The sequence below is a fragment of the Equus asinus genome, chromosome 10, assembly GCF_041296235.1.
Source record: "Equus asinus isolate D_3611 breed Donkey chromosome 10, EquAss-T2T_v2, whole genome shotgun sequence".
Lineage (NCBI taxonomy): Eukaryota > Metazoa > Chordata > Mammalia > Perissodactyla > Equidae > Equus > Equus asinus.
This window is the reverse complement of record NC_091799.1, coordinates 81024119-81051232: the sequence shown is the minus strand read 5'-3', so window position 1 is coordinate 81051232 and position 27114 is coordinate 81024119. Positions and strand designations below refer to the sequence as shown.

The 27114-nt window shown below is 40.1% G+C and overlaps 1 protein-coding gene across 4 annotated transcripts in view; it reads right to left on the bottom strand.

The window, feature by feature from the left end:
• Positions 1-26784, bottom strand: part of PRLR (prolactin receptor) — a 154699-nt gene extending 127915 nt beyond the window's left edge. For 2 of the 4 annotated variants that reach the window (XM_044779424.2, XM_014831229.3), the window contains exon 1: positions 25847-26784. The gene's annotated coding sequence lies outside the window, so the exon portion shown is untranslated. The remainder of the gene's footprint in view (positions 1-25846) is intronic. The other 2 variants (XM_070519790.1, XM_070519793.1) reach the window with 2 other exon arrangements.
• Between the last annotated feature and the right edge of the window lie 330 nt (positions 26785-27114).

The following is a 27114-nucleotide window of genomic DNA, read 5'->3' as shown; positions in this document are numbered from 1 at the left end:
ATAACTTCAGAGTCAAAAGAGTTCCTGGGAGACATAAAGGATGTAATCCTAAGAGAGAATAAAATGCATTTGTATGAGAGTCAAAAGACTTTTAAACAATATGGGAGACTTCACAAATTCCAAAGACTGGACTCACCAGTTCCACGCATAACAGTGGTAGAAGTTGGAGGAAGACCTTGAATTACCCAATGCAAAAGACCATGTTTTACACATCTCTATATGTCTACTTTCTATTACAGTGCTTGATACATCACAGGACCTCAATAAAGATTAGTAGATTTGGATTCAGGTGCCACTCAGAGATGATAATGCCACATCTTTTGAAACATATGCCTATCACCCTTTTAAGAAAGTAACTATAATGTGATTAACTAGCTTCCTGCCACCCTTCTCCCCCAGGACATTTGGTCAACTGTAAAAGGGTTTTCTTGGTAAGACAACACTTCAAAATACTAAAGACTGCTAGAGAGTTCATTATATATTTGAATTTATTTATATATGTAAAATAGAGAAACACGTTAGTTGTACATACAAACTTGGACTTGATTAAGTGAGGAGTTTAGCCAAGATTCACGGGGGAAATGTATAGAATGATAAAATCTTAAAACTGGAAAGGATTTAACGAGAGTTTGTGCGTGTGTGTGTGTGTGTGAGGAAGATTGCCCCTGAGCTAACAACTGTTGCCAATCTTCTTCTATTTTGTATGTGGGACAGTGTGGCTTGACAAGTGGTGCTAGGTCTGTGCCTGGGATCCAAACCTGTGAACCCTAGGCTACCCAAATGGAGTATGTGAACTTAACCACTATACCACTGGGTCAGCCCCAAAGAAGACATTTTTTTCTGGAAAGAAGTCTCTACTTTTGACTACTGATGAAGACTTGGAGTGGATGAGGGGAGAGAAAGAAAGGTCTAGACAATACCAAAACCCAAGACCTACGGTCAATCCATAGCCAGAAACTTGAAAGAAATGTAAGGATTATCATTGCCCATGGTATTGAATTGAGAATCATAATTATTAACCAACATATGATTTGCTCCTGGAAACAAAACCAAACTGTTGGCTTCAAAGAAGGTAGGGAGACAGTTCATTTCTTTCTTGAAAACTGTTCAGCTCTGCTGGATGGAACCATCTTCAACCCAGCAGAGCATCCCTTCTATATTCATATAAAAATCTCAACCCCCAGAAAACAATGAAGTTGGATGTTACAAGACTGAGTAGTGGCACATTGAATGCTGGAGCATACATCCAACAAGAAAAGGCTACTGGAGGAGAAAGGAGGAGCCCTGGAAGAAGGGTATCCCCCAAATGGTTAATTTTTGTGTTCTCCACTTTGAGTGTAAGAGAATAGGCAGTAGGGGAAGAGAAGATCCTATCCTCAATGCACAAAGCTACATCAGCAGCATTCCTGTCAGAAGCCAATATTGAACTAGGACATGTCATTCTGCCCTCCAGCTGTGGACCAGAAAACTTACAGACTAGCACATAATGAGCAGATTCAGGAACACATTGCATATACTATGTGTTCACAAATATTTGTCCTAAGTGAATTAATTTTCATTCCTGGATGAGTAAGCCTGAAAAATAAATAGCATAGACCGTGGAAAAAGTATATAACAAGGTAACTGAAACATCATCTCAAAAACAACTTGAGAAAACTGTTTCTTATCCTCAACTGATGTAGAAAAAGGACACTGTGAAAAAGGACAGGTAGGCGTGATGAGATAATAGGATGGAAGGAAATAGGTACTGGGTGAGATAAGGAGGGATTGTAGGGAAACCAAAAAGGAATAATATTAATAATAGTATTAATATGTCCACCTAAGGCAGTAAGAGGTAAAACTGACACTATAGGAAACAAAATCAGAACTCTCTAAAATATAGAAGCCCTACATTGTACTCCCTAAGAGGAATAGATGAGACAGGAGATGGTAGATAAATAAAATGGGAAACAGAAGCAAAATAGTGTTAATTTGTACTCATGAGAAAGAGACCAGTGATCATATGAGACAGCAGTACACACTCTCTAGGATAGCTGAAATGAAAGAGTGACAACATAAAATGTTGGTGGGGCATACAGAGCAATCGGAACTCATAAATTACATTGCTGGTAGGGGTGTAAAATGGCACAAAAACTGGAAAACTGTTGGCAGTTTCTTAACAATTCAATGTATTCCCACTCTTTGACCTCAAAATTCCACCCCTAGGTCATTATCCAAAAGAAAGGAAAAATACGTCCACAACAAACCTAACAAGAATGTTAATAGGAACTTTATTCATAATAGCCCCAAATTGGAAATAGCCCAGGAATCCACAAATCGGAAAATCAACAAAAAAATTGTAGTTTAGTCATATAACAGAATACTACTCAGCAATACATGAAATGAATTACTGATACAAGCAACAATATGGACAAATCTCAAAAAACATGAGAAGTAAAAGAAGTCTTATGTGTAATATTGTATGATTCCATTTACATAACATTCAGAAGAGCAAAACTAATCAGAGGTGATAGAAATCAGATCAGTGGTTACTTCTGGTATTGGGATTGCCTGGGAAGGGGCGTGGGGAAACTTTCTGGAGTGATGGAAATGTTCTGTATCTTAATAAGGATGTGGGTAACTATATGCAGTTGGCAAAACTGATCAAACTATGCACGTAGAGTCTCGGTCTGCCATTGGATATAAATTATACTTCTATAAACATCATTCAAATTAAAAAATATGTATTTAAAAAAGAATAAGGAAACTATAACCAGAGAAATACTCAAAATTATAAAAGAAATTTTAGAAAAGAGAAAGTTTCCCAGTGCTAATGAAGGATCTGACTCTGGAAATGGAAATGATTCAACAAGTACTATGCAAAATCAGCAAAAAGAGCCCAAACCTAGATACATTATTATAAAATATTTGAATTGTAAAGTAAAACCTATCAAAATCCAGGAAGACAACAGATTACTAAGAAACAAAAATACGGGTGATCTCAGATTTTTCCACCACGTGACTAAAATGAGAGGCAAGAAAGATGGTGAGACAAGAATTTTATAGCCAGACAAATCAGTCCTTATGTTGAAAGCTAACAGAAATTTGTTTAAGCTAACCAAGAGATTAAAAAACGTCTATGACCTACTTGCCATAATTGAGATTAATTCTTGAAGGTACCTTTAGTTGCCTGAAAGATGAATTAAAATAGGAGTCAAAAATAAGAAATTTATGGTGTAAAAGGACAATATGCTGGACACAGAAATGAGATAATCATAGAACTGCCAAGGGGTGTGATGTAAACATGATTACATTGCTGAACAGAGAAAAAAATTCATGAAAGAGAAGTCATGTAATATAAAATATTTATTGATGGTAATCTGATTAAAAATGTTAAGTTATTCTTACAAATACTGAGAAAAGGCTTGGAAGGAAGTAAAAATGGCTTAAATTTCTCATCTGCAATGGGCTTATTCAAACATATCATTTCATCCTGAACTTAACCAGGAAAGTGGATGGCAGTGTCTTTGTCTTTGGTAAGCATAAAATTTGGGCAGAAATGTTTTGAAAAATCTTAGGGCAATCTCTTGTAGAAATAAAAAAGATGACTGTCTTCCAAATTATTGGAAAAAGTAATGGCAAAAGGGCCAGCCCTCCTGTGGCGGACGTAGTGGTTAAGTTCACACACTCTGCTTTGGTGGCCTGGGTTCACGGGTTTGGATCCCAGGCGAGGACAAACACCACTCATTAGCTATGCTATGGAAGCGATGCACATACAAAGTGGAGGAAGACTGGCACAGATGTTAGCTCAGGGCTAATCTTCCTCAGGAAAAAAAAAAAGCAAAACCAAATCATAGTCCATAGGGCAAAAGAGAGAAAGATGCACAAAATATCAAAAAAGTAAGTATTAATTAAAATTAACTAATTAAAAAGTATTAATTAAGATCATTCATGTAATTTTTTTCTTTTCTTTTTGTTTTTCTGAGGGAGATTAGCCCTGAGCTAACATGTGTGCCAGTCTTCCTCCATTTTACATGTGGGTCGCTGCCACAGCATGGCTGACAAGTCATGTAGGTCTGCACCCAGGATCCAAACCTGAGAACCTGGGCTGCTGAAGGGGAGTGTGCAAACATAACCACCATGCCACAGGGCTGGCCCCAAGTTAATACAATTTTGATGCTTATAAATGGTGTAAATTTCCAAATGAGAGAAAAATACTTCTGTGGTCAAACGTATTTCAAAAATGCTGGGTTAAACTCAGTTTAACTAGTTTCTTTATTGCAGATCTCAGTCTCTTAATATATTAATAGGAACCTGGGAGGGAGAATTTCATTTGTAGCATTTCTCAAGTTTATTTTATTAGCTCTTACAGCATATATTCTGACAAATGTTAAACAAAGAGGTATTCTTAAAATTGATACTAAGACAGGATGCTCACTATTATTATTATTTAATAGAAGTTATAATCAATGCTGTAAGACATCAAATAATAATTAGATGCAACCATTGGAAGGTGGAATATTATCATTATTTACAGACATTGTAGTCATGATTACAAACTCTTACAATCAACTGAAACTTTTATAATTAATTATGACAGTCAGATAGAAAGAAAATATACATACATTAGTATTTTTCCTATATTCTAGCAATATCAGAGAGGAAGATATGAAGGAAAAGATCCATTTATAATGAAAAACTAAAATTATAAAATATATAAGAATAGCTCTAACAAGAAATGTGCAGAACCTCTATGAATAAAACTCTAACGTTTTAACAAGAAATATAAAAGAAAATTCAAATAGGTGGGGAGATGTTCAATGTTTCTTGATGGGCTGATTCAATATTAAAAAGAAAAAAAGCTATTTCTTCCACAACTGGTCTATAGGCTTAACACATTCCCAACAAATTACCAATGGGAGATTTATGTGTGTGTATACATGTACACATGTACAAGCACATTTATATATATGCATATACTTTTCTAATTTTTCAAACCCATTTTATAGTTTATTTAGGAGAACACGTTAGCAAGAGTAGATAAATCAATTTTGAAAATAAGAAGTGATGACACAGAACATGCCTTACCAGTTTAAATGTTTCTTAAAATTTAAAAGCAGGCTGATGCTAACCCAAAAATTGACATAAAAATAAAAGTAAATAAGTAAATTATTCTGCAATAGACAGTGTGATTTGCGTAAGAACTTAATATATAAGTGAAGCATCACTTACCCGGTGAAAAGGGATGAGTGTACTTGTTCCCTGCCCACCGTCCTCACCTCTCCGGTGGACTACCCTACAGCCTCCCCAGTGCTCTCCTTCTTGTACTCTTGACCACAGCTCCCCTCACCCCCTCGCACGTACACACACTCCCTGTTCTGGTCACAGAGGACATTTAGCATTTAGCTCACTGAACAGGAAGCTTCACACGTACTGTTTCTTCTGCCCCAATTCCCAGTGCCCTTGTCTCTTCATTCTCAGCAAGGAAGTTGCTTTCTTCCAGAAGACTTCCCTTATCCCCAAAGTCCATACTAGATGACTCTTGCCATCCTGTACTTCCTCTGGCATAGTTTACGATATGCTATAATGGCCTGGGTTTTGTTAATCTGTCTCTCTCCTCAGACTGTAAGCTCTGAGAAGGCAAAGCCATCTGTCTTGTTTCCTGTTTTGCTCCTAGTATCTTGCTTAGTGCCTAACACATAACACTCAATAAGTACAGTTGTGCCTTGGTATCAACGGGGGATTGGTTACAGGACAACAACACCCCCCCATACCAAAATCCTGATACTCAAGTCCCTTATAGTATATAATGGTGTAATATCTGCATATAGCCTATGCACACCCTACCCTATACTTTAAATCATCTCTAGCTTACTTATAACACCTAATACAATGTAAATTGTTGTGATAGTGCATTGTTCAGGGAATATGTACTGACAAGAAAAAGAAGTCTGTGGATGTTCAGTACAGATGCAACCACCTTAGCCCCCTGGATCTGTAGTTGGTTGAATCCGCCCATGTGGAACCCGCAGATACAGAGCGGACTGTATTTGTTGAATGAACAGCTAAAAAGTAATCACAAAGGAAGAAATTGATAGACTTCAAGCCACAACAATTTACAGATTTGTTTGTCAAAAACATTTTAAGCAGAATTAAAAGACGATCGCCAAATTGGGAAAAATATTTATAACAAACATTATAGAAAATAGATTGATATCCCCAAAACATAAAGAGTTAATTTTTAAAAAATTCAGAATGTTAAGAAAAATTAAGAAAATATTGAGAGCCAAATACAAATTTTGATAAATTGACATGAAAAGGTAACTCATAAAAGAAGAAATATGGAGAGTGGTAAATGTATGAAAAAAATAATTATACCTGGTGATCAAAGAAGTTAAAACTAATACTATTTTAGACATTAAATTGGCAAAATCAGTACATTCATATAATAGAATGTACGTAGGGTTAAAAACCGTGTTTTCAGAAACTATTTATTGATATAGATGTATATAAAACAGACTATCATACAACATTAAGTTTAAAAAAGAGATTTCAAAAAATGTGTATACAATACATCCACAATTTTTTAAAGAATGAGAGAGGAAAAAACTTCACCATATATAAACAGTGAGTTTTTTTCTAGGTGTTAGAATTACGGGTGATATCAGTTTTCCTTGTTCCATTCTATAATACAAGAAAAAGGTTATAAAAATTTTAAAGCTATATAAAAATCTGTTTTACCTTTCACCAACTTCAGAAACCCACTCTATAATATGCTGAACAGCAAGCATTTATATTCTTATGCAAAATTACTTTTTTCCATCTCCTCAAAGTGCCAAATAAAATCAAACTTTCTTAGACTCCATTGCTTGAAAAAAGATTCTTCTCTTGGATCAGTATGAGTGCAGAGAGGTAGGCAAATAAAAAAATAAACCCTCAAAGAACGTCAAAAACCTCCTATTGGGGTACTTAAGACTCACTGTTCAGAATTGACCAGACTTGGTAGATAAACCAATTAGTTGTCTTATTGCTGGAAATAATTCATGCAGATGGAAATACCAAGCAGACACTAAGGAAAGTCACATCTGTGGAGTTCTTTAACAAAGGTTAATTAAACCTCCTTTTCATCCTCTGAAGTATGTGTCTGGGATCCCAAACCATTGAAACCCACTGGAGAGTGTCAATCAAGCTGTGTGGCACAACATTTATTTCCACATATTCCTGAAGGAAAACATCTTAACTGTGTGATGGTACATGGGCTTGGGCCACCTTCCAGTTTATAATTTAACAATCGTAGTAGGCAGGCTGCATCTTTCTTACCAACTGCCTTAACCTCTGAGTAAGTCCATAGGCATTTACTCTCCCCTCCCACAATATCCTCCACAGAGCAGGTTCTTTTTAAAAATTCCACTTGGATCATGCTATCCCTCTTCTTTAAACACCCTTAAGGATTTCTATGGCTCCTTGAGATCCTATTGTGCCTTGAGATCCTGTGTGGCCTGGCCTGTCTCTCATTCTCCAACTTTTTCTCATATTTTGTTTCAACTTGGTTTAGTCACACTGTGTTTCTTCTATTCTCCCACATTTGGCATGCTCTCTCCCGCCTCAGTGTCTTCCCATGGGTTGTTCTTTTTCCCGAGAAAACTCTACCTTTTCATTTTGATCTTAGGTCAATCGTCAATTTCTCAGGGTTGCTCTGGTAGAGAATATGCTTCTCCTTTCTTGACCTTACCATACTTACAAATGTGCATGAATTTGATTGACACCTGCTTCCTCATTATATTATAAGCTCTGCATGGGCAGAGACCATTTTGCCCACTGTTATTTCCCTAGCACTTAGCACAGTGTCTAAAGGGTTTGGTAAATGTTTGTTGAGTGAATTTTGCAGGATCACTCCCAATGATGATTATGATAAATTTTAATTTGAACTTTTGCACAGGACTCTCAATGACAACACAGTCCCTCTATAACTGATCTCACTAAATTCAGGTTAACTTTTCCCGCTGGGTCAGGAGGGCAGAAGAGGGAATTCAATGGACAAGTGGATCTTCCCAGGTTAGTAGTGTGGTCCTTTCTGGGCAGCAGAGCTCATTCCAGAATTATTTAGCCCATGTGCTTAATTATGTCCCAGATATTCTCATCCCACAGAAGAAGTTTAGTTTGTGTAAACTTTGCATGGTTGCTATCCATCAGAGACAATTCTTTCCAGAGCTCTTCCCTCTGAATTACTACAGGATCATTCCTAGGCAAAGCAGGATGTTGGTTTTGTTCTTACTCTTTTCAACTCCCCCAAAAGCTTAATTGTGGGCACAACCAGGATTTAAACGGATTAGGGAATGCATTAGAAGCCAGCTCAGAGTGTTTTGCAAGAGTCAATGTTTTCTTTTCATGTAGTCCATTTTGCTCTTCCAAAAATCCTCTGGACTTTCTCAATTTCTTCCCTACTTTCACACTTTTTACTTTGTTTATTGCTTGCTGCAGTCAAAAGGTGTGACTGGGCATCATTAGGAAGAGATGATGTGACCGATGTGGAACACTGTGTTCCAGTCTAGTCGTTACACTTCAAGGACTCACAAAGCCCAAAGAGACTCAGTGATGGACGCACAAAATGATCAAGGAGACGAGGGAGAGGGGGTTGTCTGAGGACAAATCATGAAGATCAGAACTGTTCAGGCTGCAAAAATAAACTGTCACAGGATACGGTTAATATCAAGAAAAATAGGAATAGGATAAATAGATTTATTTGCAATGCTATAATTATGTAAAACCCCTTTGCATCAGAAAGAGTTAAGGAAGAGGGAGAGGATTTGCTACATTATCTGATAGATAATTAACTTAAGATACTTGTTACCTCAAGGTGTGTTTGTTATTGACTACATATATTGATAGAATAAACGAAAATTTTTAAAAATTCATATATGGCATGACAACAGACTCATGAAGTGACATTAATAATGTCTAAATATTAATAGATCAAGCAAATGTTTAGATAAATTCATGTATAGTATGACAGCAGATAAAATATTAATAGGTTAAATAGAATTTAGGATAAATTAAATCTATGTTATGACAGCAGATGGATACTGTGGCATTAAGAGAGTCTAGAATGGAAATAAGCAAAATATAGCCCATGGGTCAACTCTGGCTCATTGACTATTGTTGATAATGAAGTTTTGTTGGAACATAGCCACATTCGCTCATTTATGCATCGGCTGCAGCTGTTTTTGTGTGACAAGAGCAGAGTGGAGTAATTGTGACAAAGGTTGTATGGCTCACAAATCCTAAAATATTTACTATTTGGCTTTTTACAGAAAAAGTTTGCAGCTTCCAGTCTAGGACATATTAAGAACGTGCCAATATTTGAGGTCCACATTAAGCAGGATGAACTAAGTTCTTTCAGATAACATCCCTTGGTAGGTGCAGAATTTTGACTAGGGCAGCATTTTCTGATGATCATATGAAAGCCTGAAAAAATGCAAGTTTACCAGTCATCTGATCATCTATCTTTGGAGGTTTGGTAATCAAGTTAAGGACGCCTACTGAATTTCAGGAAGATCCTGAGAAGACAGGCTTCTGACTGTTTTCAGCTGTTTTTGATGCTTTTCAATTCTTGGCTCCCCATCTACAAAGAACCATGGAATTGTTGGGAAATGAAACTCAGAAATATGAAGTGATGTCATAAGGCTAGCTGGAACTAAAATTAGGGCTTCTGACTTTTAGATCAAAATACTACACTTTCCTGTACACCAAATATATTAGCAGTGTTTTTACCCACAAAGAAACCAAATTTGTAGTCTTCAGAAATAGTGACATTTTTTTCCCAGTGAAGTTCTCTGGTATGAAATCAATTTGTGTACATGTATTACGACATGACTTTGGTAATCACAACAGTTATACTGCCTAAAAGGTTATATGAAAGAACAATTTAGGAAAACGATTCCATTGTTTGGGCTTTTTTGTTGCCCCTTTGCATAATGAAACATATTCTCGGACGAATTTTCACTCATGGGCAAATACCTGGATCCCTCCTTTGATAGCAGTGCTCAAAATATATAGACCATTGTTAAAAGTGGAGTTCACAGTTGAATCTAATTCATATTCGACAAACTGATATCAATTAGAAGGCAGGAAGTTGCTATTTTGGGGTTGACACTATTAAGATACCTTCATATTTTCTAAAACATTGAATCCCCTAGAGAATTTAAATTTTCTGTCAAAACACAGGGGGAAAAAGCCACAGCAGTTAGTGATCAAGATCTAAATTTTGAGACACCATGATTAAGCTCTTCAAGTACAGGGCTGTGACTTAGTCACCAAGTGTGAGATTCATTAAGGTATTTCACTTTCAACTGTCATCAATAACAATCAGTGTCTTTCTCCCGCTCCTACTGAATTTTGCCATTTTGTGGGCAAGGTCACCCACAGAAAAGGAAGTCTTGACAGCAGCGATCTACCTGCACAGAAGATGGATTCCTGGAGAAGCTTAATGCTTTGCTACCGAATAATGTCCCAGCTGCTTGGATAATCAGAGCTACCTATCACATTGTATAACAATCATATCCTATCTGAAGTTCATTGTCTGCTTCCAAAGGGATATCAGTTCCAAAGGTCCCAGTGAAAAGGTGAAATACCTCTGTGGGGAGAAGCTGTTTTACATTTGAACGTGTATTTGCTAAGTTCTTACATACTCAGTCTCCTGATAATGCTGATGAGAATCTATAAGCATGGCTTATGCTCCAATTGAAGATTTCCCTAAGCCACGTGTGATTTTATTTTAAAAGAAATTCACAACCTTTTAAGTTATTACACTTTGCTCGTGCCTTAGATTTCAAAGTACTCCCTGTACGTTATTGATTCTCATCTTAGCAACACAACATAGGATGTTTGGAGCCCACGTTACTGCTCTTCCTATACCCATTTGTCTCTCTTGTAGACATTCTTTATTGGATTCTTATTACACACTTTGTTCACAAATAAAAGTTTCCTTTATATACCACTAATCACAAGTATGTTTAGGAATTAGAAAGAAATGGACAGAGCCAAAATTAAATACAGGATAATAATAAGCATCTAAACCTGACAGTTCCTTCTGGTGTAGTCAACAGGACTAGTGGCACACAGCTACCCAGGTCTGAGGCCCCCTCCATGTGGCCAAAGGAAGCAAGGCATTTTGCTTTTGTAATTGTTTGGCCTTCCAGGTGGGTTAATGAGTGGCAAAACCCCTATCATTTCATCCCTCACAAATGGGAACAGATATGCTTTGTTAGTATGGTTTTCAATCCTCAGTGCCTGGGGCTCAGTTCCTGCAAAGCCCAAACCCTGGCTGTTCAGGCCTTTGTCCAGTCTGAGGCCCGTCTGATAGGCTCTCTACCACCAGTGGGGAGCAGTGTTTTCACCAGCAATGTGATTTTTTGCAGCACACTTCTGGCCTTCCCCATTGTGCTTGCCATTGGTGCTGATATATTTCTGGGCTTTTCCATTTGCCTTGGCTTTACTAGAGGAAAAAAGGTGCTTCTGCCCTCTCATTTCTCAGAATTGCACACTGACCATCTGGCTCTGATTTGCCTGCTGGCATCAAATATAGGGCAAACAGCGAAGGTATATTCAGCTAATCTCCTAGCTTCATCTCTCGTTCAGAGTTTTCTTGAATACTTATCACATTTGGGTTCCAAAGGCTCATAACTTAGCTCTCCAGTATTTGGCAAGAACAAGGGCCTCAAAAGTGTGCCATTCGTGGCTGGGTATACAAAGCACCAAATCAACAAACTGTGGTTGTCATTCCAGAGCCGTTCCTCCATGTGTAACACACTGCTCAAACCATCCGAATACACGGGGTTGCGAGGGGAGGGGAGCAAGCTTATTTTGAAAGCCAACTCTCAGATGCTTCTCATCCGTTATCTCACTCCATCCTCAAAATAGTCCCAGAATGTAGGCATCATCATCTCCATTTTTATAGATAAGGAGACTGAATCTCAAGAGAAGTCTAGCAAACTTTCCATGGGTCACATACCTTCCTAGTGTCACAGCCTTGAAGCAGATTTGGCAGAAACAAGGAATAAGCTTCTTTTGTATCCAGAGAAATGCCAATTTGGCCTCCTGGTAAAGTGCAAGAAGGAAGGGAAACAGTTGAACTGAGTTGCTCACATGAGGATTTTTGAGGGCCTTAGAGACACATTAGTTCATGCTGAACTCAGACTCAACACTTGCTCTGTGCCCTTAGAATTTTGTTTTGTTTATTATACGTTCATTGGTCTCTCCACTAAGTCATGAATTCTCTGATGAAGATGAAATTATGGCTCCCATGAGTTGAGTGCTTCCTTGGGGTCAAGTGTTTTACATGCTTTATCTTGTCTTATTCTCCCAGCAATCCTGGAATGTATGTTTCAGCGTCCTCATTGTACAGATGAGAAAGTAAGGCAGAGAGGTAACTAACTTGCTCCACGCCTTCACCCGATCAGTCAGAGCTGAGATTTGTGCTGAGTCCATCTCATTCCAGTGAATGCTCTCATTTGCAAGACACACAAAAGACTCCCACTCTGAGGACAAGTTCTGGGTCCTGGGAAGACCCTAATCTATTGACGTTTAGAAATAGAGGTAAGGGTTCTGGCATAGAGGGCTTACTTTGAACTCAGCTGGATAGCAAAAAGGATTCTGGAAATTGTATACCACATGTAGACAGCAGAAGAAGTTACTACAAGTATGATTGGAGGTCTTCACCTGACCCAAATCCGTTTCCCTCACCTAGCTGCTAGTGAAGTTTCTACCAGTAGTACAGACTTCAGGTTGAATCACTGCTACTAAAATGCAAGTGCTGGGAGTGTTCATTTCTTGAACTATGGTTTATCAAATTCTCTAACACATTCTTAGGAACAGTCAGTTCAGAGGAGAAAGCGTTTGACAGAGGAAAACAGACAATACAGTGGGAGTGGGGACAAAAAAGGACTTGGGGCCTTATGTGGGGCATCTTAGTATGGTAAGTGGAAGCAAAAGAGAATTATTTCTGGAACAGAGTAGGACGATAGTGGAGGAGAATTGAAATAAGTTGGTGAACTTATTTCTTAAGCCTTACAGACCACCCTGTGTGATCCCCTAGAGGAAATATGCATGTACCTGGTCACTAGTGTGTGAAGACCGTGGACAACCTGTGACGTTTGTCAACACAAAAGATAGTTTGCTACCTACAGCTTTGGAGTCCAGACCTATACAGGTAATTACCACATTCCCATTTCTTTAGGTCACACAAACAACAATTTAGTTAGAACTGATGTGAACTGACAAGGATTTGATTTCTAACCATTGTAATCTGTGATGATTTGAAAAGTCCACTTCTGATAAGTTTCTCCCTTATATTGAATATTGAAACTTGAAAGACACTGTTAGGCTCTGAGGCAGGGTATGTAAAGGGGAGCTAGTCATCGTCCTACCCTCAGGTGTGACTAATAACCAGCATATGACTATCTAACACAGGGTGGTAAATGAAGGTGAAGGGGGTAAGACCATGGATAGAACGAGTGCATTCTAAAATTTTCCTTTGGGTCACAGGTTTTGCCTTCCCTCATACTCCTTCCAAATCTTAACAAACGACTCGCTCCATTGACTGATTTTTAACTCCACCCATCCTTCTAGACATCCAAGTCATGCAAAGCATATCCACTTCTGTTGAGGGACTTCTGAGACCCGTGATGTCACTGAGGCTTGGTGATTGCAGGGAGGAGCTTGTACCTCTACCCTCCTGAAAGTAGGTATACGTGGCACATTGGGGGCCTAAGTGAACCCCAACATTCCCAAGTCCCTACAGAAGACTGAGCTCAAGTAGGCTTCTATCCCTACTCAGGCTCTCAGCCTGACACTTAACAACTCTATCTGGATTATTTGTAAAATCACCACTGAATGCATATCCTCACCAATGCCGAGAGGTGGGCATCTCACGTAATTTCATCTCCTTTTCTATACGTGGCAAGATGAACCCTTCTCTGAAAATACTGCTGTTCATCCTCTAACAGCTACACTGCATAACATACTTGAGTTTAGAGAAGAAGCTCCAGGACCAATAAAGAATCAGTGCTAGTAGCACTGGGAGGTCAGCAACAGACTGCAGGCTCTGGTTTCACACAGTCATAGCATCTCAGATGTGAAATAACCAAAAAGAACATCTATCTCATATTCATATACATGGTGCATTTTTGTAAATGCATGGGATATTTTTGATAATAATTTAGTAAGAGTGATTGCCCAGGGGGGCAAGGGGTAGCTGTGGGACAGGAGAGGGAAGACATATTTTTCATGGAATATTCTTTTGTACCTTGAATTTTAAGCCATGTACAAAAATAAACAAAATTTAAAAAGTCACAGATCTGAACAGTGTTATGGTTTCAGTGATGTCTTTTGAAAAGCAAAATCGGAAAACTTTGCTAAAAGAAAAATAAAACTCTTCTAGTTAAACCCTGAATGAAGCGATGGGATCACTCCTCTATGATCACATAGCTGCCATCACACTGCTCCGATGATAGCTCTAATCTCTGAAACACTAGGTTTTAGCTTAGGACATATCCAATTTCATTCAACCTTACTTTCTGTTGCATATTTAATCAAAATCATCCAGTAAAAGAGGACTTTGCATTATTGGTTTGAAAATGAATTTTTAAAAATTAAGTTATTTGTAGGATTCTAAGCTATCTGGAGGATATTCAGACTCAAAATGGCTTTCAAACTTTATTTAATTAATCGATGTTCCACTGCAAGCTTTCTAACGTAAATAAGGTGATAAGTCTAAACTATAACTATAGTTCTTTTTTTCCTCTGTAATTTTGAATTTGCCAGTTAATATAACCATAGAAAATCTCTGACATGTATTGTATAACATTTTAAAATAACACTCTTATTGAAAATCAAACAGTTGAATACACAGATTGATGATTTGATTACGTAAATTTTCACTTCCCATGAATACATGTCAATCTCTATGGAAAATTACCCTTGGCAATCGGAACAAAAAAGAAAATGCCTTCTATTTAATTGAAATACATAACAAGTTAAAACTTAGAGCATAGATGAATCATCACAATTACTGCCTTTATAATCATTGCAGAAGAATACATTAACGGAGTTTAAGAAACCTTAATGAATTTCTTCGTATAAATCTCAATTCTGTTCAATTCATAGTTTTACCACCATTAGGAAGGGGGGAAGGTCTATTGCTTTCACACCGATTATTGGAAAACCAAGTAACTTGAGAGAAGAATTTTCTGGAAGTCGATATGCAGTGGAAGGTAGAGAAGAATTGTATTCTTCTCTATTGTGTTCCCCAGGCTTGTTTCACTTCTAATAATAAAACTCTGGAGAGTATCTTCAATATTTTTAAAGCAAAAATGTGATAAGTAAATTAATGACTGTTTTTTTCTGTTAGTTTCTAAAAACTAGCCTCAGATGACCCTGGAGGGCAACTAGAATTTGCTGCAAAGCTTGAGTAACTTTGATTTCTTCAGCCCTTTGAGAAGGGAGAGGTAGGTGGGAACAACAGGAAGCAAGAGTGGTGGGCAGAAGAGGGAAGAGGGAGCCTATCATGGAGAGTCCTCTGGTGTTGACAACTTTGTCCAGCCAGGATCCTGGGTCAGGGTGTCTCTTCCCCTTGGCAGATGGCAGGTGGTTTAGATGTGAAGCCCTCCTAGAGAGTTGAATTGTCCAGCTTCTCAATTATGCCATTTCCCCTCCAGCCCCACTCCTGGAAGCCGTGACCAGCTGAAGTGCCTCCTAATGGTACCTTGGGGTTATTGCAGGAGAAACAAGTCTACTTCTGAAGGTAGCAGCTTCAGTTACGTAAGAAAGAGTGAAAAGGAGTCAGGTAAAAAGTGGCACAGCTTAGTGACTAAGAACCTGGAGTTCTGCAGCCAAACTCAGTTCAAAAGCTGGCTTTGCTGCTTACCAGCTGTGTGATCTTGGGCAAATGGCTTAACCTCACTTTTTGCCTCAGTTTCTTCAAGGGTGGTTGGGAGGACTAAATGAGTTAAAACATATGAAAGTCTTAAAACAAGGCCTTGAATACCGTTAAGTGCTCATTAAATGCTTGCTTTTAGGATGTTACCATTTATATGGAGAAAGTGACAAACTGCAAAAGCCATGTGTAAGGGTCTGACAGCATGAAGGACTTGGTAAATTCAGCCGAAGTGTCAAAATACTCAGAAAAGAGATAAATCAACAATGTAAATCAACAACATGAACGTGACATTTCCAGTACTTTTGAGGAGCACAGTAATCAAAACAACAAAACCCATCAGAATGGTCTTATGAGACAGAATGAAATTTTTGTGGTCAGGAGGTAGAAAGCAGAAAACAGAAATTTCTCCTTGGATAGAAATTTGTTTTTATCCTGCTTAAATAAGCTAAGGACAAAATCCCGAATGTTTCCAAGTAGCACTAGATGTTATTCCATTTTGGTTCAAAACCAGTGGTCCAAGGCAGGATAGGGAAGGAGCAATTATGAGACAGGACAAGGTCCAATATTATTCGTACTGGCCCTATCCCTCTGAAAGCCAGGCTGGCCCTACCTCCAAATTCGCTTCTGAACCCAATCTTTCTTCGACCCACTGCTGCCACGTTAGCAGATTCATCCTCACCTCTTGCTGTGCTCCTGAATGGCCTCCAGGTCCTCCCTCTGCTTCCAGTGTACAATCCATTCTCCACACAGAAGCCTGAGAGAGCTCTAAGGTGCAATGTAAGCCATGGTACTTCCCTACTTAAAACCTCCCAATGATTTCCTTAAAGCACTTAAAATCCTGACTTCATCCCATGACCTCGGCCTTCTGATCTGTTTTCCTGCCTGCTTTTCTATCCCTTCCTCCCTAAGGTCCAGCCACAGTGGTCTCCTTTCTGTTTCCTGAACATGTCAAACCTTTCCCAACCCCAAGGTTTTTGCTCTTGCTGTTCCCTCTGCCTGGTCTTCTTTCTCCCTGATCTCTGTGACTTTCTCTTTAACATTGATGTTATAGCTCAAATGCCACGTCTTGAGAGAGAGCAACTCTTACAAGCCTATTTAAAGCAGCCCTCATCAGACTCTATTCCCTTTACCTCACTAGTTTTCTTCACACCACTAACTTATTTGATTTTATTATTTGTTTCTTAATGCGGATATCTGTTTCCTTTCACTGGAATACACACTTCACGAGGGCAGGAACTTCATCACTCTGTCCCCAGCTCCTACAGCAGTCCCTGGTACATGGGGGACCCTCCATAAAAGTTAAGTGAATCAAAATTGCTGATGCCCATGATGCTTGGCTAACAGCAGGACTTTGCCTATCTTCTCCCAGCGATCTCCTTAACAATTTCTTATCTTCTCCTAATCCTGCAATCTTAACGCTCCAGAAAAGTGCAAGGGTACGTCATTTCCCTCCCCATCAAATCTGGTACAAAAACCTGGTTGCTTTTTGGCATTAATAAAACCTTCTGAAAAGGGTTGAAGTCTCTGGACTTAACTAGACTCTGGATAATCATTCTCAGATTGATTCTAGAATCACTTTCCATATCTTAGGTTCTTCCATATTTAGGGTGACTTGTAATTGGCTCTTTCCAAACCAAAGTTCATGACTCCCCTAGCCCAGTCTGATGCTAGTAGCCTCTGTGATCCAGATGATTTCCCAGGACCAAGAGGGATTTACACAACCTAGTTAGTTCTTGACCAATTCACCTAGTAAAGTCTACCCAATCACAGTCCCTGGAGAATACTGCTGCAATTATATTTTTAATAAGGGTGTTAACAGCAATGAAGTTAATTGGCTTTAAAAGGGCTGAGATAGGAAAGCAAGAGTTGGTTAACTAAAGAGCAACATAGCAATTGGGCAATTTAATACATGCGTGGTAGGGAAGCTTAACCTTTATCTTTCAATCTCATAATTATTAAGCTTCTGGCAACCTGATTTCCAAATTGCACATACAGGAATTTTAGTCATGAGGCTGTGCAGGGCCACTCTGAATATGGAGTCAGTTTATATAGATGGAAAAGTTAATATTATGCTAGAAATCATGCTTCCCAAAGAGTAGAATGATGAAGTTGCTACCCAACACAAATATGGTTTGGATGGTTTTTTGGGGTTGTGTGACCTAAAACAAGGCAAAAGAAGAAAAAGAAGTAAGTACTTAAAATTTAGATCTTGGCTGAGCAGTAAGATCAGCTCTTACTGATGCACATTATAATCACCTGGAGAACTGTAAGCACATGTGGATGCCTAGGCTCCATTCCCAGAATCTTGATTCAACGTGTTTATGGGTGGGGCCTGGGTATCTATATTTTTTAAAGCTCCCAAGATGATTCTCATGTGCAATCAGTGTCGAGAACTGCTGTTTTACAGGCTTGCTTTTTGCTATCGATAAAGATTTTGGAAATTGTTCTTAAATCAGTCACAGATTTGAGGACAGAGTAAAAGAAAATAACCATTTGGAGATGGCACAAAATGGACCGATCTTCTTCTCTTAAAGAAGCTGTAGTGGTAGGACTCTAGCCTTATTCCACTACCCTTCCTAAAGACCTCCAAGCCTCACCATTGACAACAAACCCAGAAGTTCCCAATACCTATAAGGAATTCTTTAAAAATTCAGCTCTAAAAAATGCTGTGCTTTCTTCTCCCTCAGGTGTGTAACAAAAATCGATATACTTTCAGTGAACAGGAGCTTCAGAGAAGAGAAGTCAGAACAGCCTTAAAGCTCTGGATCAGGGAGCCTTCCCTTTCTAGAGGTAAGAGTGGATGCACACCCAAGATTTCGCTTGGCTGGAAACTCCAAGACAGTAGGAATGGGGATCCTGGGATGGCTGTGGCTGCCCACAGGCTGCTGACACTCATGATCACAGCATCGGAGCTCAGGCACACATCTTTCACCTACTGATCTGTGATGCTAATTCATTCATTAAAGAAATAACATTGTTAGGTACAGAGTATTCTAATGCCAACATGAGACTGGGCTGACTTACTCTGAGAGCCAAATAAGATATGGAAAATTCAGTGGCTGATAATTCTCATTTCACCTCTGTCACCAGCTAGCCTGAAGGCCCAAGGCAAGTAATTAGTCTCCATTTCCCAATTTGTAAAATTGGAGAGGTAAGAGAAGATTATAAATAGTTATAAAACAGCTGCTGTGGGCACGAATGGGCATGATAATAAAGCCCTTTGCAATGATTACACCATACCTGGTGAATACAACCAGCTGTGAGATACCAATTGCTCCAGACTTGGCTAGGGTTGACTACAGGGCACTCCTAAAGCACAGTGCACGGGAATGGGCAGCTGGTTGCACTTTTTAGCCACACCATCCAAGTATTTAGAATCACCATCAACAACAATCATCCACGAATTAAAAAGACTACATAGAAATAAATGAGGATAAAAAATTTCTACCAAGTAAAGATCACATATCTTGATGGTCCATTTAATCCCTTTTAATATACTACTCTTTTAATTTTATTTCTCATAATTATGACATAAAGACCTTGTGTTTTTGCTCAGTGATTTTCAACTATGGCTTCACATTAGAATATTCTGGGGAAGTAAAACCAACAACAACACCGATACCCAGGCCCCATTCCTAAACTGATGAAACAAAAACTCTGGAGATGGGGTTGAGGTATCAGCATTTTTCAAAAGCTTCCCTGTTGATTCCAACTGTTCTTTTTCACATCAGCAAACACTCCACGCACAATCTCATTGCCATGCACCTGTGCATTTTTCCTTACTTGGTGTGCCCTCTCCATCTCTGCCTTTCGCCTAGCCTCCCATCCTTCAATGCCTGTCTCTAACTTGGTCTTTCTCAATATTCTTTAGGGTTTAGGGACACACTGTCTTCTGCAATCCCCAGACTCAAAGTGTACCATTCATGTAACACATAGAGAATTCTATCTTAATTGCTACTGGTGTTTGATGTTTATGCCCATCTTCCCAACCAGATGATATGCTCTTCCAGAGCAAGGGCCTTGCTTTATTCCTCTTTTATTTCCCCCGTGTTTATTCCTATTTTATTTCCCCTGTGGAGTCTGGTACAGACCTTCTGGATTAGAAGATGCTGAAAAATTTGTTACTGTTACTGTAGACACACTAAAGTTCACTCATGTCAGCTTCTTTTATTTTTTTTTTTAAAGATTGGCACCTGAGCTAACAACTGTTGCCAATCTTCTTCTTTTTTTCTTTTTCTGCTTTTTCTCCCCAAATCCCCCTGGTACATAGTTGCATATTTTAGTTGTGGGTCCCTCTAGTTGTGGCATGTGGGACATGGCCTCAGCATGGCCTGATGAGTGGTGCCACATCCGCGCCCAGGATCCGAACCAGTGAAACCCTGGGCCGCTGAAGTGGAGTGCCCGAACTTAACCACTCGGCCACGGGGCCAGCCCCACATGTCAGCTTCTTTACTGCCATTTCCTCCAAGATTTAGATTTCAGGTGGAAATGAACAAATGCTATTTGTGTATTTCAAAGAGCATCTTGTATAGCGTTTATAATGGAAACACTCCCCATCAGGCATGCGTCTACAGAAGTAAAGCCATCGGTTCTCAGGTTATCTATGATAATCATGGCCAAAATCTCTATCGTACGTTTCTCCACTAGCATTTTATGTTGCATTATCTCATCAACTCTGAACTTACTACAGAACTGCGAGGGAAGGCGGGTGAGGGTAACACACAAACCAGTACAGAAAAGTGGAATCCGGGCCTCTGGTATCCCAGGTCAGAGGCTGTCACTAACAATACCAGAATCTGACTTCTCTTCCCTTTGGAAGAAATGAAACTTTCCTTCAGGAACAAATCATATCTTTATTTTGTTGTTGTCATATATTTATGTTGTTGTTATTCAAGGGCCGCTTTAGCTAGTGGACAAAAGAAACCAAAATGGCCTTCTGTGATGTCCTTGGCGCAGGCCTCTGGAAACCTGGACTACACCTTGTTCAAGCTATTTTAACTAAAAGGACAGAGAGGGAGAAACAGTTATTACCACAATGAAATGATTTATTTAATGAGTTTTGCACACAAACAGGGTGCCCTGGCTGTGTCCTCGTCGGATTTTACAAAGCGCTGGGAATGACAAAGACATTGGGAAGTGATTTAAAGGTAAAACTGCAAATCCAGATTCAAAATGACCCTTTGGTCACAGGATGTTTGAAAGCTTCTTGAGATTTGCCTGAATGAGAGGATGAGTGGCGATGAATGTAAGCCCTAAGTCTATTTCATCAAATCCAATAGTGATATGATGTAGGGGGCTTCAAATTATCACCAGCTCAGCAGAAGAATGACAGTGGGGGAGGACGCAGAGGGACCTCCTTTTCTCTTGTTTCCTGCTTCACTGAATAACTGAATTTGGGGACAGACTTGAGAGGTCTGAGCCAAGAATAGAGGAAAAAGTTACGTTAGGAAGAAAGGAGAAAAATTTCCTATCATCCCTTTGTCAACTTATTAGTCTAGACCAGCTGTTCAACGGAAACATAATGCGAGTCGCACATGTGATTTAAAATTTTCTATTAACCACAATAAAATAAATTAAAAGGAAACAGATGAAATTAATTAATTTTCATCTAAACCAATACATCCAAAATATTATCATTCTAACATATAATCAATATGAAAATTAATGAGATATTTTATTTTTTTTTGTTATTAGGTCTTTGACATCTTGGGTGTATTTTAGACTTATGGTACATCTTAATTTGGACTAGTCACACTTCAAGTACCCAATAGCCACACGGGGCTAGCGCTACTGTATTGCACAGTGCAAGTTTAGATGCACTAGCTGGAATTTGGGACATCAGATAGAAATTATTGTCAGCATTCAGATACCTAATATACTTTTGATATTTCCCTTCTGCTAGTTCTTTCGTTATCTCCCAGAAGAAACATGCTGTGTTAGCAAAAAGTTTTGGGCTTTGAAGCAAAACAGACTATGGGGTTCAAATACCAGCTTTGTAACCTTGGACTAGCTGCTACCCTCTATGAGTCTGGGTTTCTTCAACATCAAATCAAGACAAAAGTAGATCATTGGGAAGATTAAATAAGATCGATAACTCCCCAGATTGTTGGAAAGATTAAACAAAATTGGTATAAAGAACACCACACAGCCTAGAATAATATAATAGGCATTCAAACAATAATTTCCCCTACATAAAACCCAACTTGATTTCTAAGGGGCCATCTCATTTTATCTGAGACTCTCCTGCTTCATTTAGTCTACTTCTGGATCTTTCCCTTGAGGTTTCTTCTGCTAAGGCAGCCCTTTGCCCACACCTTCATCGGGCTGACTCCCTCTTATTATGCCAGTATAAATTCAAGGGTGGCCTTCCCATGGAAATCTTCTGTGGCTGTCCTATTTTAATGCCCCAAGCCCTGTTACTCTTTGGTTATCAGGCTCTCTTTATTCATAGCATTTATCAATATCTGAAATTATCTTATTTATATATTTGTTTACTTGCCTCTTATCTGTCACCGTCTCTAGCATAGAAGCTCCATGAGAGCCAGGACTTGTTTGTCTTATTCAGAGCTCTGCAAGTATTTGTTGAATGGATGAATGAATGCTTAACACAAAGAGGCAAATGTAAATGGTGTCCTGATTCTAAAGGTAGTAGAGAATGGAAATTCCAGTCTCTTTTTAACTTAAAAGAATCCAACAGGAAGTCAGTGGCCCAGAGCCAGTCTCACCTGCCGAGGTTTGGTACTGCCTATCTCGAACCTCACAGCTGGACGTGGGAGGGGTTGTGAAAATTGTTCTCCATAGGTGATTTCATCATTGCTGCCTATGAACACATATCACATGCAAAGTATATGTTCACGTCACTTAAAATCATCCAGAATATTTGGTTATTCTTGCCCTTTAGAAGAAGAACTAGGTTGGGGCTCAGTTGGCATGGTGCAACTTTCTGATGAGGAAGCTTGGCAGCTCAGGGTAGTGGAAAAAGAGTGTGTGTCAAAATCAGACAGACTTGAGCTGGGATCCCCCTTCTGCCTTTTATCAGCTATGCAGACTGGGCAAACTTCTATAAGCCTCAGTTTCCTTATCTGTAAAGCTTTAAATAATAATTCATATCCTGTAGTGTTGCTATGAAAAGTAATTGATGTAATGTAAGAAAGTGCTTAGTACATCTTGAAGGCTTAATGAATAGTAAGTATCTATACTGTCATTTTTGAATCCAAGAATGCCTTGCCAGAATGCCTGATCGATCTTTGGAATGGCTACTTTGAGGACATCCAATTTCTTTTTAAGGTTCTGATATTTCTGTCCTACATTTCTACATATCCAACTTCTTGCACCTTAGGGGTCAGGACTGCAAAGAGGGAGAGAGACAAAGAGAGAAACAGACAGAGAAAGAATAAGCTGAATTGGCTAAATCTGTGCCATGCTGTGAACAATGACAGTGGAGACCCTTCTCTTCACAGAGCCAGTTTCTGGTGCATCTGGAGATGGATGCAGCCATGAGCCCTCTCCAGTTTCCATGCCAAGATGTTTGTAACTACAGGCACAGATTTAGCTGTTTTGTACTCAAGATTATGGGGCAAAAGAGAATTGAGAGAAAGGGCTGAGAATCATGTTAGTCTGGACACATTTTACTTGCTGGCAACACAGAGTGCTCTGCTGGACGGAGGCGAAGCGCTAGACTGGGCTCTTATTCTGAACCCACCACTCACATTTGAGAATAATTAGACCAGAACTGAGTTTACTCATTCTGCTGCTAGTGTAAGCCCCATAGGAGAGAGAGTACGCTGCTCTAAAAAAGCATGAGACTAGTTAACACTTACCTGTAACTCCACATTGATATAAACAATAGCAGCTTATCATTGGCTATTGATCAGGTATTTCCATTTTTCATTTTCCTAACAGCCATGCAAGAAAGGCAGTATTGTTTCCTGTTTTACAGCAGGAAAAAGGAGGCTCAGAGAAATTCAGTGACTTGCCAAAGTGTGGGAGTGAAGATTTGAAGCCCAGACTATTAGGCTCCAAGCTCCGTGTGTCCTCTGCTACACCTGACAGACACTGCCAATGGAAGACCCAGGTCCCACAAGACGCAAGTCCCTAGTACCTTAAAGGAAAAGTGCAGAGGTCCGAAAGCACACCATTACTAGTCCTACTATACACTGGGGAGCAAATGGCACTTCGTTTCAAAACAGTCTTGGCCCCACTGTCTAACATCCAGCAGGGGATCTGAAGAGCTCTCTTTGAGACAGACAGCGATGCTCTGCAGGTGGCTTTCCAGTGCTGTTTGTAGGACTGAAAACTCCACGGGTGAGGACCATCACCTTAGGAAAGTCATTAAAAGAGTTTGTGAGGAGAGTTCCCCAGGGGGCAGAGACTGGTGGAGCCCTTGGGAAACAGGGTCCTGGTGGCTCACACATGAGAGGAGGGCTTTCTCCTACAGCGGCATGGCTGACCCTAGACCCCAGGGGAGGCTGTAGATGACTCCCATAGCCAGCCCAGCTGTCGGCAGAGGTTTGGCTGGATGGTCTTGATGCAGGTCCTCAAAAGGAAGGCAAGGGATGTTCACCTGGGGTTCAGGCAAGGTCTTCACGGGGTGTCCACAAACCCTCAGGGATTGCTTGCAAAACTTGTACATTCCATAATAAAATCTTTTTCCCTTGCAAGAAGACTCAGAGCTAATTCTCAAAAGAACCCATGATACCTAATTTCTAAGAACCTCTAAAATTAAAATTTTCATGTTTCTTCTTTACACTATTAAGCACTTTTACCCCATTATATATATACTATATAATAATGTATATATATACATATAATGTGTATACACATATACACACACACATATAGCACAAGTAAAATGTTTAATGGGATATGTATGGAATAATTAATTTCCCTAAATGTTGCAAAGAAAACTGAGGCTCAGAGAGGACAGGTGTCCCACCCAAGTTTTCACAGCCAGAGACAGGGCTAGAATTAGCAGCACTCCACTGACCAAGAAGCATGAGACTCAGGTGGGAAATCTTTGCCAGCCAACTTGATGAATAAAGACAAACTAATCCCTCAAGATTAATAACGTTTTGCAACCATTCTCAAGTCCAGTCATAGAAAATCCTAAATTGCTTGTTTTTAGGGCAACGTGGGCTTCTTCCCCAGGATACAGGTAGAGGTCACTAAAACGTATGTTCCTACTCAAAGAGCTAGAACTGCAGCCCCGCTTTTCCCCTCCGACGCAGACTCCCCAGCAAGCTGAGTTTGCCTGACTTGCCTCCTCCTCTCCCCTCCTCGCCGCTCCCTCCAGGCTCCTCTCCGACTTGCTTTGCTCTGCTGAGGTCAATCGGCCTGTCTCTTGCTCCGTTAACGAGGTACAACTAGGAGGCTGCTTACCTGCCACTACCCCCATTGCCTTTTGGGGGGAGCTGCGCCTTTCGGGTCAGCACAGGTAGCACTAAACTTTCCCCACCGGATACCCCAGAGGCTGCTGCTGCGGCTGCTGCTGGGAGAATCCTTAAGTCCTTTGTCATCACCTCACCTGTCTGAGCCTCTTCTCCCTCCCCGATATTTTTCTTTCCAATTTGACATAAATCATTTACATTCTGAAAATCCCACAATTACGCCGAAACTCATTCTCCAGGGTGCATCTGAAGATGCCTTATAAAAATACTAATGTGTGCAGTTGTAAAAGCTGGCATGGGGGCTAGTATTTCTAGTTCCTGTGAGAAGGGACATCAGTGCGGTCAGAGCCCGGCTTTCCCACAGGTTGCCGCGGCCGGGCAGCCCCTCTGCCGGCTCTGCCGGATTTCTGGGGTTTTCTTGCGCAGCTCGCGCCCGCGGCTGCCCTCGCTCCCGGCCTCGAACCCGCAGCCCCGCCGCCCGCGCGCGGTCCGCGCGGTCCCCAGCCCCTCGGCGTCCGCCCGGGCTCAGCCCGTCGTGGCTACTCACTTTTGCCGGGAAGCAAAGTCTGCCATATCAGCCCGTGAGCACTTCCTGCAAAAGGACGAGGAGGTCCATTGTGCGTAAAGATGTTTCATGAACAGCCGGTAAAATCCAGAAGGAGGGAAGAGGAGCGAGTAAGACAGAAAGCAAAGGAGGGGGAAAGCCCAGCCCAGATGGGTGTCTCGGCTCCACGTCCCCAGCCCTTTGGCTCTGTGAGAAGAAGCTCAACTCAGTGCACTTGTTCACTCTTTCTTCAGTAGAGGAGGAGTCAGTGTTGCAACAGTTATGTTCCTTGCTGGAGGCAAAACAGTGATTTTCTTCAGCATGCAAAATGTCCAGAGCCTGCCAGTTTTACCAGGTGAGGGAGGGAGTCGGTGGAGCCAGAACGCCGCAAAGACGTGGAGAAGAAAGAACTGATGCCCCCCTGTTGGTTTTGCATGATCAGGGCCCCACGTCTTCCATTGAGACGGTACCAAAAAATAAACAGACGAAACAATAATAAAAATGTCTTAATAAATTGAATGACCTCAAAGATGGTATCTCTCCTGGCAACCAAGATGTGGAGTGTCTCCCTGTCAAATTTCTTTCCTTATTTCTGAATAGCGTTGAACGGCAGCGTGGCCACGTTGGAGGGGGGCTCCAGAGATTTCAGTCTCACCTTCCATGAGAAGAAGGAGGGGTCAGCGTGATAGGGGCGAAAGAAAATAAACAGTCCGTGACCCAAGCAGGTTTTGCTTTCTTTTTTGAAACTCCAAAGCGGAAACTTGCAGGGTGCTGTGGTTATTCTCTGCCATCTAAGTATTACACAGGAACATTAGTCGTGCCTATATAATCCACCCTTTTGTGGTTTTCCACAAATATACAATTCATCTTTTCTAATAGGGCTGTATGTGGTTCTGGCTTTTTTGTTGTTGTTAATAGCAAAACCCTGCACCACTGCCACCTTCTCTCTTGCAAAGTACCGAAACAAATAGTGGTAGCTGCCTGAATCAAATAGTTATCCCTCAATGAGTAAGCTGCTAGTGTCAGTTTGATGCCGTTAATTAACATCGCATCTGATTGTTTTATTACCCAGAGGGGCACCAAGAAGATATTTTAAACAAAGACTATTGAGTTTCAACAAAAAAAAATGTTACTAGAATGTTGAGCTTTCCCCCTTTGATTGATAGCCATTCTGGAAGAACTGGCAAACGACATTCAGCAGCAACCACTGTCCAGGCCCCAGGAAGACATTGGAAATCCCAGGATGCTTTGGCGAGCCTTTTGGATTCGAA